Source organism: Oncorhynchus kisutch, unplaced genomic scaffold, assembly GCF_002021735.2.
Source record: "Oncorhynchus kisutch isolate 150728-3 unplaced genomic scaffold, Okis_V2 scaffold4071, whole genome shotgun sequence".
Classification (NCBI taxonomy): Eukaryota; Metazoa; Chordata; class Actinopteri; order Salmoniformes; family Salmonidae; genus Oncorhynchus; species Oncorhynchus kisutch.
This window is the reverse complement of record NW_022266016.1, coordinates 70,427-85,756: the sequence shown is the minus strand read 5'-3', so window position 1 is coordinate 85,756 and position 15,330 is coordinate 70,427. Positions and strand designations below refer to the sequence as shown.

Below are 15,330 nucleotides of genomic sequence, written 5' to 3'. Positions count from 1 at the left end.
TCTTTATTAGTTTTTGTTGATATCCAGCTATAATGTCCCTTATTAGACAATTTTTCCACCTTTAGACAGTTTCTAGCAGAGGGGGTATAGCTCAGTGGTAGAGCATTTGACTGCAGATCAAGAGGTCCCAGGTTCAAATCCTGATGCCCCCTTTAAATCAAGATTTTTCAAAGAGTTGTTTGAGGGTAGAGGACTTTTTTCCCCAATGTGTTACTCAGGGAAAATTGTCCCTTATTAGACAAATTCTAAGTTCAAATCCTGGCACCCCCTTGAAATCAAGTACTTTCTAAGTGTATCTTGAGAGAGGGAGTACTCCTTTTTTTGGTTATGTTACTCAGTCTAAAATGTCCCTCATTCAATGTTTTTTTCTCTGTCAGACAGTTCCTAACAGAGGTGGAAGTGCAATAGACTTCAGATCTATAGGTCTCAGATTGTAATATTTTTGTCATCTTGAAATCAAGTACTTTCTCAGTGTTTCTTGAGAGAGGGTGTGCTCTGCAAAAATGTCCCTCATTAGATGGTTATTCTCTGTCAGACAGTTCCTAACAGAGGTTGAAGTGCAACAGACTTCAGATCTATAGTTCTCAGATTGTAATATTTTTGTCATCTTGAAATCAAATACTTTATGGGTATGTTTTCAGAGAGAGAGTGTTCTTTATTCGTTTTTGTTGATATCCAGCTATAATGTCCCTTATTAGACAATTTTTCCACCTTTAGACACTTTCTACCAGAGGGGGTATAGCTCAGTGGTAGAGCATTTGACTGCAGATCAAGAGGTCCCAGGTTCAAATCCTGATACCCACTTTAAATCAAGATTTTTCAAAGAGTTGTTTGAGGGTAGAGGACTTTTTTCCCCAATATGTTACTCAGGGAAAATTGTCCCTTATTAGACAAATTCTCACGTTCAAATCCTGGCACCCCCTTGAAATCAAGTACTTTCTAAGTGTATCTTGAGAGAGGGAGTACTCCTTTTTTTGGTTATGTTACTCAGTCTAAAATGTCCCTCATTCAATGTTTTTTTCTCTGTCAGACAGTTCCTAACAGAGGTGGAAGTGCAATAGACTTCAGATCTATAGGTCTCAGATTGTAATATTTTTGTCATCTTGAAATCAAGTACTTTCTCAGTGTTTCTTGAGAGAGGGTGTGCTCTGCAAAAATGTCCCTCATTAGATGGTTATTCTCTGTCAGACAGTTCCTAACAGAGGTTGAAGTGCAACAGACTTCAGATCTATAGTTCTCAGATTGTAATATTTTTGTCATCTTGAAATCAAATACTTTATGGGTGTGCTTTCAGAGAGAGAGTGTTCTCTATTAGTTTTTGTTGATATCCAGCTATAATGTCCCTTATTAGACAATTTTTCCACCTTTAGACAGTTTCTAGCAGAGGGGGTATAGCTCAGTGGTAGAGCATTTGACTGCGGATGAAGAGGTACCAGGTTCAAATCCTGATGCCCCCTTTAAATCAAGATTTTTCAAAGAGTTGTTTGAGGGTAGAGGACTTTTTTTCCCAATATGTTACTCAGGGAAAATTGTCCCTTATTAGACCATTTCTCACGTTCAAATCCTGGCACCCCCTTGAAATCAAGTACTTTCTAAATGTATCTTGAGAGAGGGAGTACTCCTTTTTTGGTTATGTTACTCAGTCTAAAATGTCCCTCATTCAATGTTTTTTTCTCTGTCAGACAGTTCCTAACAGAGGTTGAAGTGCAACAGACTTCAGATCTATAGTTCTCAGATTGTAATATTTTTGTCATCTTGAAATCAAATACTTTATGGGTATGTTTTCAGAGAGAGAGGGTTCTTTATTAGTTTTTGTTGATATCCAGCTATAATGTCCCTTATTAGACAATTTTTCCACCTTTAGACAGTTTCTAGCAGAGGGGGTATAGCTCAGTGGTAGAGCATTTGACTGCAGATCAAGAGGTCCCAGGTTCAAATCCTGATGCCCCCTTTAAATCAAGATTTTTCAAAGAGTTGTTTGAGGGTAGAGGACTTTTTTTTCCCAATTTATTACTCAGGGAAAATGGTCCCTTATTAGACAATTTCTCACGTTCAAATCCTGGCACCCCCTTGAAATCAAGTACTTTCTAAGTGTATCTTGAGAGAGGGAGTACTCCTTTTTTTGGTTATGTTACTCAGTCTAAAATGTCCCTCATTCAATGTTTTTTTTCTCTGTCAGACACTTCCTAACAGAGGTGGAAGTACAATAGACTTCAGATCTATAGGTCTCAGATTGTAATATTTTTGTCATCTTGAAATCAAGTACTTTCTCAGTGTTTCTTGAGAGAGGGTGTGCTCTGCAAAAATGTCCCTCATTAGATGGTTATTCTCTGTCAGACAGTTCCTAACAGAGGTTGAAGTGCAACAGACTTCAGATCTATAGTTCTCAGATTGTAATATTTTTGTCATCTTGAAATCAAATACTTTATGGGTATGTTTTCAGAGAGAGAGTGTTCTTTATTAGTTTTTGTTGATATCCAGCTATAATGTCCCTTATTAGACAATTTTTCCACCTTTAGACAGTTTCTAGCAGAGGGGGTATAGCTCAGTGGTAGAGCATTTGACTGCAGATGAAGAGGTCCCAGGTTCAAATCCTGATGCCCCCTTTAAATCAAGATTTTTCAAAGAGTTGTTTGAGGGTAGAGGACTTTTTTTCCCAATATGTTACTCAGGGAAAATTGTCCCTTATTAGACCATTTCTCACGTTCAAATCCTGGCACCCCCTTGAAATCAAGTACTTTCTAAATGTATCTTGAGAGAGGGAGTACTCCTTTTTTGGTTATGTTACTCAGTCTAAAATGTCCCTCATTCAATGTTTTTTTCTCTGTCAGACAGTTCCTAACAGAGGTTGAAGTGCAACAGACTTCAGATCTATAGTTCTCAGATTGTAATATTTTTGTCATCTTGAAATCAAATACTTTATGGGTATGTTTTCAGAGAGAGAGGGTTCTTTATTAGTTTTTGTTGATATCCAGCTATAATGTCCCTTATTAGACAATTTTTCCACCTTTAGACAGTTTCTAGCAGAGGGGGTATAGCTCAGTGGTAGAGCATTTGACTGCAGATCAAGAGGTCCCAGGTTCAAATCCTGATGCCCCCTTTAAATCAAGATTTTTCAAAGAGTTGTTTGAGGGTAGAGGACTTTTTTCCCCAATATGTTACTCAGGGAAAATTGTCCCTTATTAGACCATTTCTCACGTTCAAATCCTGGCACCCCCTTGAAATCAAGTACTTTCTAAATGTATCTTGAGAGAGGGAGTACTCCTTTTTTGGTTATGTTACTCAGTCTAAAATGTCCCTCATTCAATGTTTTTTTCTCTGTCAGACAGTTCCTAACAGAGGTTGAAGTGCAACAGACTTCAGATCTATAGTTCTCAGATTGTAATATTTTTGTCATCTTGAAATCAAATACTTTATGGGTATGTTTTCAGAGAGAGAGGGTTCTTTATTAGTTTTTGTTGATATCCAGCTATAATGTCCCTTATTAGACAATTTTTCCACCTTTAGACAGTTTCTAGCAGAGGGGGTATAGCTCAGTGGTAGAGCATTTGACTGCAGATCAAGAGGTCCCAGGTTCAAATCCTGATGCCCCCTTTAAATCAAGATTTTTCAAAGAGTTGTTTGAGGGTAGAGGACTTTTTTTCCCAATATGTTACTCAGGGAAAATTGTCCCTTATTAGACAATTTCTCACGTTAAAATCCTGGCACCCCCTTGAAATCAAGTACTTTCTAAGTGTATCTTGAGAGAGGGAGTACTCCTTTTTTTGGTTATGTTACTCAGTCTAAAATGTCCCTCATTCAATGTTTTTTTCTCTGTCAGACAGTTCCTAACAGAGGTGGAAGTGCAATAGACTTCAGATCTATAGGTCTCAGATTGTAATATTTTTGTCATCTTGAAATCAAGTACTTTCTCAGTGTTTCTTGAGAGAGGGTGTGCTCTGCAAAAATGTCCCTCATTAGATGGTTATTCTCTGTCAGACAGTTCCTAACAGAGGTTGAAGTGCAACAGACTTCAGATCTATAGTTCTCAGATTGTAATATTTTTGTCATCTTGAAATCAAATACTTTATGGGTATGCTTTCAGAGAGAGAGTGTTCTTATTAGTTTTTGTTGATATCCAGCTATAATGTCCCTTATTAGACAATTTTTCCACCTTTAGACAGTTTCTAGCAGAGGGGGTATAGCTCAGTGGTAGAGCATTTGACTGCAGATCAAGAGGTCCCAGGTTCAAATCCTGATGGCCCCTTTAAATCAAGATTTTTCAAAGAGTTGTTTGAGGGTAGAGGACTTTTTTCCCCAATATGTTACTCAGGGAAAATTGTCCCTTATTAGACAATTTCTCACGTTCAAATCATGGCACCCCCTTGAAATCAAGTACTTTCTAAATGTATCTTGAGAGAGGGAGTACTCCTTTTTTGGTTATGTTACTCAGTCTAAAATGTCCCTCATTCAATGTTTTTTTCTCTGTCAGACAGTTCCTAACAGAGGTTGAAGTGCAACAGACTTCAGATCTATAGTTCTCAGATTGTAATATTTTTGTCATCTTGAAATCAAATACTTTATGGGTATGTTTTCAGAGAGAGAGGGTTCTTTATTAGTTTTTGTTGATATCCAGCTATAATGTCCCTTATTAGACAATTTTTCCACCTTTAGACAGTTTCTAGCAGAGGGGGTATAGCTCAGTGGTAGAGCATTTGACTGCAGATCAAGAGGTCCCAGGTTCAAATCCTGATGCCCCCTTTAAATCAAGATTTTTCAAAGAGTTGTTTGAGGGTAGAGGACTTTTTTTCCCAATATGTTACTCAGGGAAAATTGTCCCTTATTAGACAATTTCTCACGTTAAAATCCTGGCACCCCCTTGAAATCAAGTACTTTCTAAATGTATCTTGAGAGAGGGAGTACTCCTTTTTTGGTTATGTTACTCAGTCTAAAATGTCCCTCATTCAATGTTTTTTTCTCTGTCAGACAGTTCCTAACAGAGGTTGAAGTGCAACAGACTTCAGATCTATAGTTCTCAGATTGTAATATTTTTGTCATCTTGAAATCAAATACTTTATGGGTATGTTTTCAGAGAGAGAGGGTTCTTTATTAGTTTTTGTTGATATCCAGCTATAATGTCCCTTATTAGACAATTTTTCCACCTTTAGACAGTTTCTAGCAGAGGGGGTATAGCTCAGTGGTAGAGCATTTGACTGCAGATCAAGAGGTCCCAGGTTCAAATCCTGATGCCCCCTTTAAATCAAGATTTTTCAAAGAGTTGTTTGAGGGTAGAGGACTTTTTTCCCCAATGTGTTACTCAGGGAAAATTGTCCCTTATTAGACAAATTCTAAGTTCAAATCCTGGCACCCCCTTGAAATCAAGTACTTTCTAAGTGTATCTTGAGAGAGGGAGTACTCCTTTTTTTGGTTATGTTACTCAGTCTAAAATGTCCCTCATTCAATGTTTTTTTCTCTGTCAGACAGTTCCTAACAGAGGTGGAAGTGCAATAGACTTCAGATCTATAGGTCTCAGATTGTAATATTTTGTCATCTTGAAATCAAGTACTTTCTCAGTGTTTCTTGAGAGAGGGTGTGCTCTGCAAAAATGTCCCTCATTAGATGGTTATTCTCTGTCAGACAGTTCCTAACAGAGGTTGAAGTGCAACAGACTTCAGATCTATAGTTCTCAGATTGTAATATTTTTGTCATCTTGAAATCAAATACTTTATGGGTATGTTTTCAGAGAGAGAGTGTTCTTTATTCGTTTTTGTTGATATCCAGCTATAATGTCCCTTATTAGACAATTTTTCCACCTTTAGACACTTTCTACCAGAGGGGGTATAGCTCAGTGGTAGAGCATTTGACTGCAGATCAAGAGGTCCCAGGTTCAAATCCTGATACCCACTTTAAATCAAGATTTTTCAAAGAGTTGTTTGAGGGTAGAGGACTTTTTTCCCCCAATATGTTACTCAGGGAAAATTGTCCCTTATTAGACAAATTCTCACGTTCAAATCCTGGCACCCCCTTGAAATCAAGTACTTTCTAAGTGTATCTTGAGAGAGGGAGTACTCCTTTTTTTGGTTATGTTACTCAGTCTAAAATGTCCCTCATTCAATGTTTTTTTCTCTGTCAGACAGTTCCTAACAGAGGTGGAAGTGCAATAGACTTCAGATCTATAGGTCTCAGATTGTAATATTTTTGTCATCTTGAAATCAAGTACTTTCTCAGTGTTTCTTGAGAGAGGGTGTGCTCTGCAAAAATGTCCCTCATTAGATGGTTATTCTCTGTCAGACAGTTCCTAACAGAGGTTGAAGTGCAACAGACTTCAGATCTATAGTTCTCAGATTGTAATATTTTTGTCATCTTGAAATCAAATACTTTATGGGTGTGCTTTCAGAGAGAGAGTGTTCTCTATTAGTTTTTGTTGATATCCAGCTATAATGTCCCTTATTAGACAATTTTTCCACCTTTAGACAGTTTCTAGCAGAGGGGGTATAGCTCAGTGGTAGAGCATTTGACTGCAGATGAAGAGGTCCCAGGTTCAAATCCTGATGCCCCCTTTAAATCAAGATTTTTCAAAGAGTTGTTTGAGGGTAGAGGACTTTTTTTTCCCAATATGTTACTCAGGGAAAATTGTCCCTTATTAGACCATTTCTCACGTTCAAATCCTGGCACCCCCTTGAAATCAAGTACTTTCTAAATGTATCTTGAGAGAGGGAGTACTCCTTTTTTGGTTATGTTACTCAGTCTAAAATGTCCCTCATTCAATGTTTTTTTCTCTGTCAGACAGTTCCTAACAGAGGTTGAAGTGCAACAGACTTCAGATCTATAGTTCTCAGATTGTAATATTTTTGTCATCTTGAAATCAAATACTTTATGGGTATGTTTTCAGAGAGAGAGGGTTCTTTATTAGTTTTTGTTGATATCCAGCTATAATGTCCCTTATTAGACAATTTTTCCACCTTTAGACAGTTTCTAGCAGAGGGGGTATAGCTCAGTGGTAGAGCATTTGACTGCAGATCAAGAGGTCCCAGGTTCATATCCTGATGCCCCCTTAAATCAAGTTTTTTCAAAGAGTTGTTTGAGGGTAGAGGACTTTTTTTCCCAATATGTTACTCAGGGAAAATTGTCCCTTATTAGACAATTTCTCACGTTCAAATCCTGGCACCCCCTTGAAATCAAGTACTTTCTAAATGTATCTTGAGAGAGGGAGCTACTCCTTTTTTGGTTATGTTACTCAGTCTAAAATGTCCCTCATTCAATGTTTTTTTCTCTGTCAGACAGTTCCTAACAGAGGTTGAAGTGCAACAGACTTCAGATCTATAGTTCTCAGATTGTAATATTTTGTCATCTTGAAATCAAATACTTTATGGGTATGTTTTCAGAGAGAGAGTGTTCTTTATTAGCTTTTGTTGATATCCAGCTATAATGTCCCTTATTAGACAATTTTTCCACCTTTAGACAGTTTCTAGCAGAGGGGGTATAGCTCAGTGGTAGAGCATTTCACTGCAGATCAATGAGGTCCCAGGTTCAAATCCTGATGCCCCCTTTAAATCAAGATTTTTCAAAGAGTTGTTTGAGGGTAGAGGACTTTTTTTCCCAATTATGTTACTCAGGGAAAATGGTCCCTTATTAGACAATTTCTCACGTTCAAATCCTGGCACCCCCTTGAAATCAAGTACTTTCTAAGTGTATCTTGAGAGAGGGAGTACTCCTTTTTTTGGTTATGTTACTCAGTCTAAAATGTCCCTCATTCAATGTTTTTTTTCTCTGTCAGACAGTTCCTAACAGAGGTGGAAGTGACAATAGACTTCAGATCTATAGGTCTCAGATTGTAATATTTTTGTCATCTTGAAATCAAGTACTTTCTCAGTGTTTCTTGAGAGAGGGTGTGCTCTGCAAAAATGTCCCTCATTAGATGGTTATTCTCTGTCAGACAGTTCCTAACAGAGGTTGAAGTGCAACAGACTTCAGATCTATAGTTCTCAGATTGTAATATTTTTGTCATCTTGAAATCAAATACTTTATGGGTATGTTTTCAGAGAGAGAGTGTTCTTTATTAGTTTTTGTTGATATCCAGCTATAATGTCCCATTTTAGACAATTTTTCCACCTTTAGACAGTTTCTAGCAGAGGGGGTATAGCTCAGTGGTAGAGCATTTGACTGCAGATCAAGAGGTCCCAGGTTCAAATCCTGATGCCCCCTTTAAATCAAGTTTTTCAAAGAGTTGTTTGAGGGTAGAGGACTTTTTTTCCCCAATATGTTACTCAGGGAAAATTGTCCCTTATTAGACAATTTCTCACGTTCAAATCCTGGCACCCCCTTGAAATCAAGTACTTTCTAAGTGTATCTTGAGAGATGGAGTACTCCTTTTTTTGGTTATGTTACTCAGTCTAAAATGTCCCTCATTCAATGTTTTTTTCTCTGTCAGACAGTTCCTAACAGAGGTGGAAGTGCAATAGACTTCAGATCTATAGGTCTCAGATTGTAATATTTTTGTCATCTTGAAATCAAGTACTTTCTCAGTGTTTCTTGAGAGAGGGTGTGCTCTGCAAAAATGTCCCTCATTAGATGGTTATTCTCTGTCAGACAGTTCCTAACAGAGGTTGAAGTGCAACAGACTTCAGATCTATAGTTCTCAGATTGTAATATTTTTGTCATCTTGAAATCAAATACTTTATGGGTATGTTTTCAGAGAGAGAGTGTTCTTTATTAGTTTTTGTTGATATCCAGCTATAATGTCCCATTTTAGACAATTTTTCCACCTTTAGACAGTTTCTAGCAGAGGGGGTATAGCTCAGTGGTAGAGCATTTGACTGCAGATCAAGAGGTCCAGGATCAAATCCTGATGCCCCCTTTAAATCAAGATTTTTCAAAGAGTTGTTTGAGGGTAGAGGACTTTTTTTCCCAATATGTTACTCAGGGAAAATTGTCCCTTTTAGACAATTTCTCACGTTCAAATCCTGGCACCCCCTTGAAATCAAGTACTTTCTAAATGTATCTTGAGAGAGGGAGTACTCCTTTTTTGGTTATGTTACTCAGTCTAAAATGTCCCTCATTCAATGTTTTTTTCTCTGTCAGACAGTTCCTAACAGAGGTGGAAGTGCAATAGACTTCAGATCTATAGGTGTCAGTTTGTAATATTTTTGTCATCTTGAAATCAAATACTTTATGGGTATGTTTCAGAGAGAGAGTGCTCTTGATTAGTTTTGTTGATATCCAGCTATAATGTCCCTTATTAGACAATCTTTCCACCTTTAGACAGTTTCTAGCAGAGGGGGTATAGCTCAGTGGTAGAGCATTTGACTGCAGATCAAGAGGTCCTAGGTTCATATCCTGATGCCCCCTTTAAATCAAGTTTTTTCAAAGAGTTGTTTGAGGGTAGAGGACTTTTTTTCCCAATATGTTACTCAGGGAAAATTGTCCCTTATTAGACAATTTCTCACGTTCAAATCCTGGCACCCCCTTGAAATCAAGTACTTTCTAATGTATCTTGAGAGAGGGAGTACTCCTTTTTTTGGTTATGTTACTCAGTCTAAAATGTCCCTCATTCAATGTTTTTTTCTCTGTCAGACAGTTCCTAACAGAGGTGGAAGTGCAATAGACTTCAGATCTATAGGTCTCAGATTGTAATATTTTTGTCATCTTGAAATCAAGTACTTTCTCAGTGTTTCTTGAGAGAGGGTGTGCTCTGCAAAAATGTCCCTCATTAGATGGTTATTCTCTGTCAGACAGTTCCTAACAGAGGTTGAAGTGCAACAGACTTCAGATCTATAGTTCTCAGATTGTAATATTTTTGTCATCTTGAAATCAAATACTTTATGGGTATGTTTTCAGAGAGAGAGTGTTCTTTATTAGTTTTTGTTGATATCCAGCTATAATGTCCCATTTTAGACAATTTTTCCACCTTTAGACAGTTTCTAGCAGAGGGGGTATAGCTCAGTGGTAGAGCATTTGACTGCAGATCAAGAGGTCCCAGGATCAAATCCTGATGCCCCCTTTAAATCAAGATTTTTCAAAGAGTTGTTTGAGGGTAGAGGACTTTTTTTCCCAATATGTTACTCAGGGAAAATTGTCCCTTTTAGACAATTTCTCACGTTCAAATCCTGGCACCCCCTTGAAATCAAGTACTTTCTAAATGTATCTTGAGAGAGGGAGTACTCCTTTTTGGTTATGTTACTCAGTCTAAAATGTCCCTCATTCAATGTTTTTTCTCTGTCAGACAGTTCCTAACAGAGGTGGAAGTGCAATAGACTTCAGATCTATAGGTGTCAGTTTGTAATATTTTTGTCATCTTGAAATCAATACTTTATGGGTATGTTTTCAGAGAGAGAGTGCTCTTGATTAGTTTTTGTTGATATCCAGCTATAATGTCCCTTATTAGACAATCTTTCCACCTTTAGACAGTTTCTAGCAGAGGGGGGTATAGCTCAGTGGTAGAGCATTTGACTGCAGATCAAGAGGTCCTAGGTTCATATCCTGATGCCCCCCTTTAAATCAAGTTTTTTCAAAGAGTTGTTTGAGGGTATAGGACTTTTTTTCCCAATATGTTACTCAGGGAAAATTGTCCCTTATTAGACAATTTCTCACGTTCAAATCCTGGCACCCCCTTGAAATCAAGTACTTTCTAAATGTATCTTGAGAGAGGGAGCACTCCTTTTTTGGTTATGTTACTCAGTCTAAAATGTCCCTCATTCAATGTTTTTTTTCTCTGTCAGACAGTTCCTAACAGAGGTGGAAGTGCAATAGACTTCAGATCTATAGGTCTCAGTTTGTAATATTTTTGTCATCTTGAAATCAAATACTTTATGGGTATGTTTTCAGAGAGAGAGTGTTCTTGATGAGCTTCTGTTGATATCCAGCTGTAATGTCCCTTATTAGACAATTTTCTTTCCGCCTTTAGACAGGTTCTAGCAGAGGGGGTATAGCTCAGTGGTAGAGCATTTGACTGCAGATCATGAGGTCCCAGGTTCAAATCCTGATGCCCCCTTTAAATTAAGTTTTTTCAAAGAGTTGTTTGAGGGTAGAGGACTTTTTTCCCCCAATATGTTACTCAGGGAAAATTGTCCCTTATTAGACAATTTCTCACGTTCAAATCCTGGCACCCCCTTGAAATCAAGTACTTCTAAGTGTATCTTGAGAGATGGAGTACTCCTTTTTTTTGGTTATGTTACTCAGTCTAAATGTCCCTCAGTTCAATGTTTTTTCTCTGTCAGACAGTTCCTAACAGATGGTGGAAGTGCAATAGACTTCAGATCTATAGGTCTCAGATTGTAATATTTTTGTCATCTTGAAATCAAGTACTTTCTCGAGTGTTCTTGAGAGAGGGTGTGCTCTGCAAAAATGTCCCTCATTAGATGGTTATTCCTGTCAGACAGTTCCTAACAGAGGTGGAAGTGCAATAGACTTCAGATCTATAGGTCTCAGATTGTAATATTTTTGTCATCTTGAAATCAAGTACTTTCTCAGTGTTTCTTGAGAGAGGGTGTGCTCTGCAAAAATGTCCCTCATTAGATGGTTATTCTCTGTCAGACAGTTCCTAACAGAGGTTGAAGTGCAACAGACTTCAGATCTATAGTTCTCAGATTGTAATATTTTTGTCATCTTGAAATCAAATACTTTATGGGTATGTTTCAGAGAGAGAGTGTTCTTTATTAGTTTTTGTTGATATCCAGCTATAATGTCCCATTTTAGACAATTTTTCCACCTTTAGACAGTTTCTAGCAGAGGGGGTATAGCTCAGTGGTAGAGCATTTGACTGCAGATCAAGAGGTCCCAGGTTCAAATCCTGATGCCCCCTTTAAATCAAATTTTTCAAAGAGTTGTTTGAGGGTAGAGGACTTTTTTCCCCAATATGTTACTCAGGAAAATTGTCCCTTATTAGACAATTTCTCACGTTCAAATCCTGGCACCCCCTTGAAATCAAGTACTTTCTAAATGTATCTTGAGAGAGGGAGTACTCCTTTTTTGGTTATGTTACTCAGTCTAAAATGTCCCTCATTCAATGTTTTTTTCTCTGTCAGACAGTTCCTAACAGAGGTGGAAGTGCAATAGACTTCAGATCTATAGGTCTCAGATTGTAATATTTTTGTCATCTTGAAATCAAGTACTTTCTCAGTGTTTCTTGAGAGAGGGTGTGCTCTGCAAAAATGTCCCTCATTAGATGGTTATTCTCTGTCAGACAGTTCCTAACAGAGGTGGAAGTGCAATAGACTTCAGATCTATAGGTCTCAGATTGTAATATTTTTGTCATCTTGAAATCAAGTACTTCTCAGTGTTTCTTGAGAGAGGGTGGTGCTCTGCAAAAATGTCCCTCATTAGATGGTTATTCTCTGTCAGACAGTTCCTAACAGAGGTTGAAGTGCAACAGACTTCAGATCTATAGTTCTCAGATTGTAATATTTTTGTCATCTTGAAATCAAATACTTTATGGGTATGTTTTCAGAGAGAGAGTGTTCTTTATTAGTTTTTGTTGATATCCAGCTATAATGTCCCATTTTAGACAATTTTTCCACCTTTAGACAGTTTCTAGCAGAGGGGGTATAGCTCAGTGGTAGAGCATTTGACTGCAGATCAAGAGGTCCTAGGATCAATCCTGATGCCCCCTTTAAATCAAGATTTTTCAAAGAGTTGTTTGAGGGTATAGGACTTTTTTTCCCAATATGTTACTCAGGGAAAATTGTCCCTTTTAGACAATTTCTCACGTTCAAATCCTGGCACCCCCTTGAAATCAAGTACTTTCTAAATGTATCTTGAGAGAGGGAGCACTCCTTTTTTGGTTATGTTACTCAGTCTAAAATGTCCCTCATTCAATGTTTTTTTTCTCTGTCAGACAGTTCCTAACAGAGGTGGAAGTGCAATAGACTTCAGATCTATAGGTCTCAGTTTGTAATATTTTTGTCATCTTGAAATCAAATACTTTATGGGTATGTTTTCAGAGAGAGAGTGTTCTTGATGAGCTTCTGTTGATATCCAGCTGTAATGTCCCTTATTAGACAATTTTTCCGCCTTTAGACAGGTTCTAGCAGAGGGGGTATAGCTCAGTGGTAGAGCATTTGACTGCAGATCATGAGGTCCCAGGTTCAAATCCTGATGCCCCCTTTAAATTAAGTTTTTTCAAAGAGTTGTTTGAGGGTAGAGGACTTTTTTCCCCCAATATGTTACTCAGGGAAAATTGTCCCTTATTAGACAATTTCTCACGTTCAAATCCTGGCACCCCCCTTGAAATCAAGTACTTTCTAAGTGTATCTTGAGAGATGGAGTACTCCTTTTTTTGGTTATGTTACTCAGTCTAAAATGTCCCTCATTCAATGTTTTTTTCTCTGTCAGACAGTTCCTAACAGAGGTGGAAGTGCAATAGACTTCAGATCTATAGGTCTCAGATTGTAATATTTTTGTCATCTTGAAATCAAGTACTTTCTCAGTGTTTCTTGAGAGAGGGTGTGCTCTGCAAAAATGTCCCTCATTAGATGGTTATTCTCTGTCAGACAGTTCCTAACAGAGGTGGAAGTGCAATAGACTTCAGATCTATAGGTCTCAGATTGTAATATTTTTGTCATCTTGAAATCAAGTACTTTCTCAGTGTTTCTTGAGAGAGGGTGTGCTCTGCAAAAATGTCCCTCATTAGATGGTTATTCTCTGTCAGACAGTTCCTAACAGAGGTTGAAGTGCAACAGACTTCAGATCTATAGTTCTCAGATTGTAATATTTTTGTCATCTTGAAATCAAATACTTTATGGGTATGTTTTCAGAGAGAGAGTGTTCTTTATTAGTTTTTGTTGATATCCAGCTATAATGTCCCATTTTAGACAATTTTTCCACCTTTAGACAGTTTCTAGCAGAGGGGGTATAGCTCAGTGGTAGAGCATTTGACTGCAGATCAAGAGGTCCCAGGTTCAAATCCTGATGCCCCCTTTAAATCAAAATTTTTCAAAGAGTTGTTTGAGGGTAGAGGACTTTTTCCCCCAATATGTTACTCAAGGAAAATTGTCCCTTATTAGACAATTTCTCACGTTCAAATCCTGGCACCCCCTTGAAATCAAGTACTTTCTAAATGTATCTTGAGAGAGGGAGTACTCCTTTTTTGGTTATGTTACTCAGTCTAAAATGTCCCTCATTCAATGTTTTTTTCTCTGTCAGACAGTTCCTAACAGAGGTGGAAGTGCAATAGACTTCAGATCTATAGGTCTCAGATTGTAATATTTTTGTCATCTTGAAATCAAGTACTTTCTCAGTGTTTCTTGAGAGAGGGTGTGCTCTGCAAAAATGTCCCTCATTAGATGGTTATTCTCTGTCAGACAGTTCCTAACAGAGGTGGAAGTGCAATAGACTTCAGATCTATAGGTCTCAGATTGTAATATTTTTGTCATCTTGAAATCAAGTACTTTCTCAGTGTTTCTTGAGAGAGGGTGTGCTCTGCAAAAATGTCCCTCATTAGATGGTTATTCTCTGTCAGACAGTTCCTAACAGAGGTTGAAGTGCAACAGACTTCAGATCTATAGTTCTCAGATTGTAATATTTTTGTCATCTTGAAATCAAATACTTTATGGGTATGTTTTCAGAGAGAGAGTGTTCTTTATTAGTTTTTGTTGATATCCAGCTATAATGTCCCATTTTAGACAATTTTTCCACCTTTAGACAGTTTCTAGCAGAGGGGGTATAGCTCAGTGGTAGAGCATTTGACTGCAGATCAAGAGGTCCCAGGATCAAATCCTGATGCCCCCTTTAAATCAAGATTTTTCAAAGAGTTGTTTGAGGGTAGAGGACTTTTTTTCCCAATATGTTACTCAGGGAAAATTGTCCCTTTTAGACAATTTCTCACGTTCAAATCCTGGCACCCCCTTGAAATCAAGTACTTTCTAAATGTATCTTGAGAGAGGGAGCACTCCTTTTTTGGTTATGTTACTCAGTCTAAAATGTCCCTCATTCAATGTTTTTTTTCTCTGTCAGACAGTTCCTAACAGAGGTGGAAGTGCAATAGACTTCAGATCTATAGGTCTCAGTTTGTAATATTTTTGTCATCTTGAAATCAAATACTTTATGGGTATGTTTTCAGAGAGAGAGTGTTCTTGATGAGCTTCTGTTGATATCCAGCTGTAATGTCCCTTATTAGACAATTTTTCCGCCTTTAGACAGGTTCTAGCAGAGGGGGTATAGCTCAGTGGTAGAGCATTTGACTGCAGATCATGAGGTCCCAGGTTCAAATCCTGATGCCCCCTTTAAATTAAGTTTTTTCAAAGAGTTGTTTGAGGGTAGAGGACTTTTTTCCCCCAATATGTTACTCAGGGAAAATTGTCCCTTATTAGACAATTTCTCACGTTCAAATCCTGGCACCCCCTTGAAATCAAGTAC

At 37.8% G+C, this 15,330-nt stretch overlaps 10 non-coding genes across 10 annotated transcripts; all 10 read left to right on the top strand.

Moving 5' to 3' along the window:
* Window positions 1–80: 80 nt before the first annotated feature.
* trnac-gca (transfer RNA cysteine (anticodon GCA)) lies at window positions 81–152 on the top strand. Its single transcript has one exon. It is a non-coding gene; the product is annotated as a tRNA-Cys (tRNA).
* A 1,233-nt stretch (window positions 153–1,385) lies between these two features.
* On the top strand, window positions 1,386–1,457 carry trnar-gcg (transfer RNA arginine (anticodon GCG)). Its single transcript has one exon. It is a non-coding gene; the product is annotated as a tRNA-Arg (tRNA).
* A 422-nt stretch (window positions 1,458–1,879) lies between these two features.
* Window positions 1,880–1,951, top strand: trnac-gca (transfer RNA cysteine (anticodon GCA)). The gene has a single exon. It is a non-coding gene; the product is annotated as a tRNA-Cys (tRNA).
* Window positions 1,952–3,028: 1,077 nt separating this feature from the next.
* Window positions 3,029–3,100, top strand: trnac-gca (transfer RNA cysteine (anticodon GCA)). Its single transcript has one exon. It is a non-coding gene; the product is annotated as a tRNA-Cys (tRNA).
* Window positions 3,101–3,522: 422 nt separating this feature from the next.
* trnac-gca (transfer RNA cysteine (anticodon GCA)) lies at window positions 3,523–3,594 on the top strand. Its single transcript has one exon. It is a non-coding gene; the product is annotated as a tRNA-Cys (tRNA).
* A 1,074-nt stretch (window positions 3,595–4,668) lies between these two features.
* On the top strand, window positions 4,669–4,740 carry trnac-gca (transfer RNA cysteine (anticodon GCA)). Its single transcript has one exon. It is a non-coding gene; the product is annotated as a tRNA-Cys (tRNA).
* A 422-nt stretch (window positions 4,741–5,162) lies between these two features.
* trnac-gca (transfer RNA cysteine (anticodon GCA)) lies at window positions 5,163–5,234 on the top strand. Its single transcript has one exon. It is a non-coding gene; the product is annotated as a tRNA-Cys (tRNA).
* A 2,878-nt stretch (window positions 5,235–8,112) lies between these two features.
* Window positions 8,113–8,184, top strand: trnac-gca (transfer RNA cysteine (anticodon GCA)). The gene has a single exon. It is a non-coding gene; the product is annotated as a tRNA-Cys (tRNA).
* A 3,523-nt stretch (window positions 8,185–11,707) lies between these two features.
* On the top strand, window positions 11,708–11,779 carry trnac-gca (transfer RNA cysteine (anticodon GCA)). The gene has a single exon. It is a non-coding gene; the product is annotated as a tRNA-Cys (tRNA).
* A 2,042-nt stretch (window positions 11,780–13,821) lies between these two features.
* Window positions 13,822–13,893, top strand: trnac-gca (transfer RNA cysteine (anticodon GCA)). The gene has a single exon. It is a non-coding gene; the product is annotated as a tRNA-Cys (tRNA).
* Window positions 13,894–15,330: the final 1,437 nt, after the last annotated feature.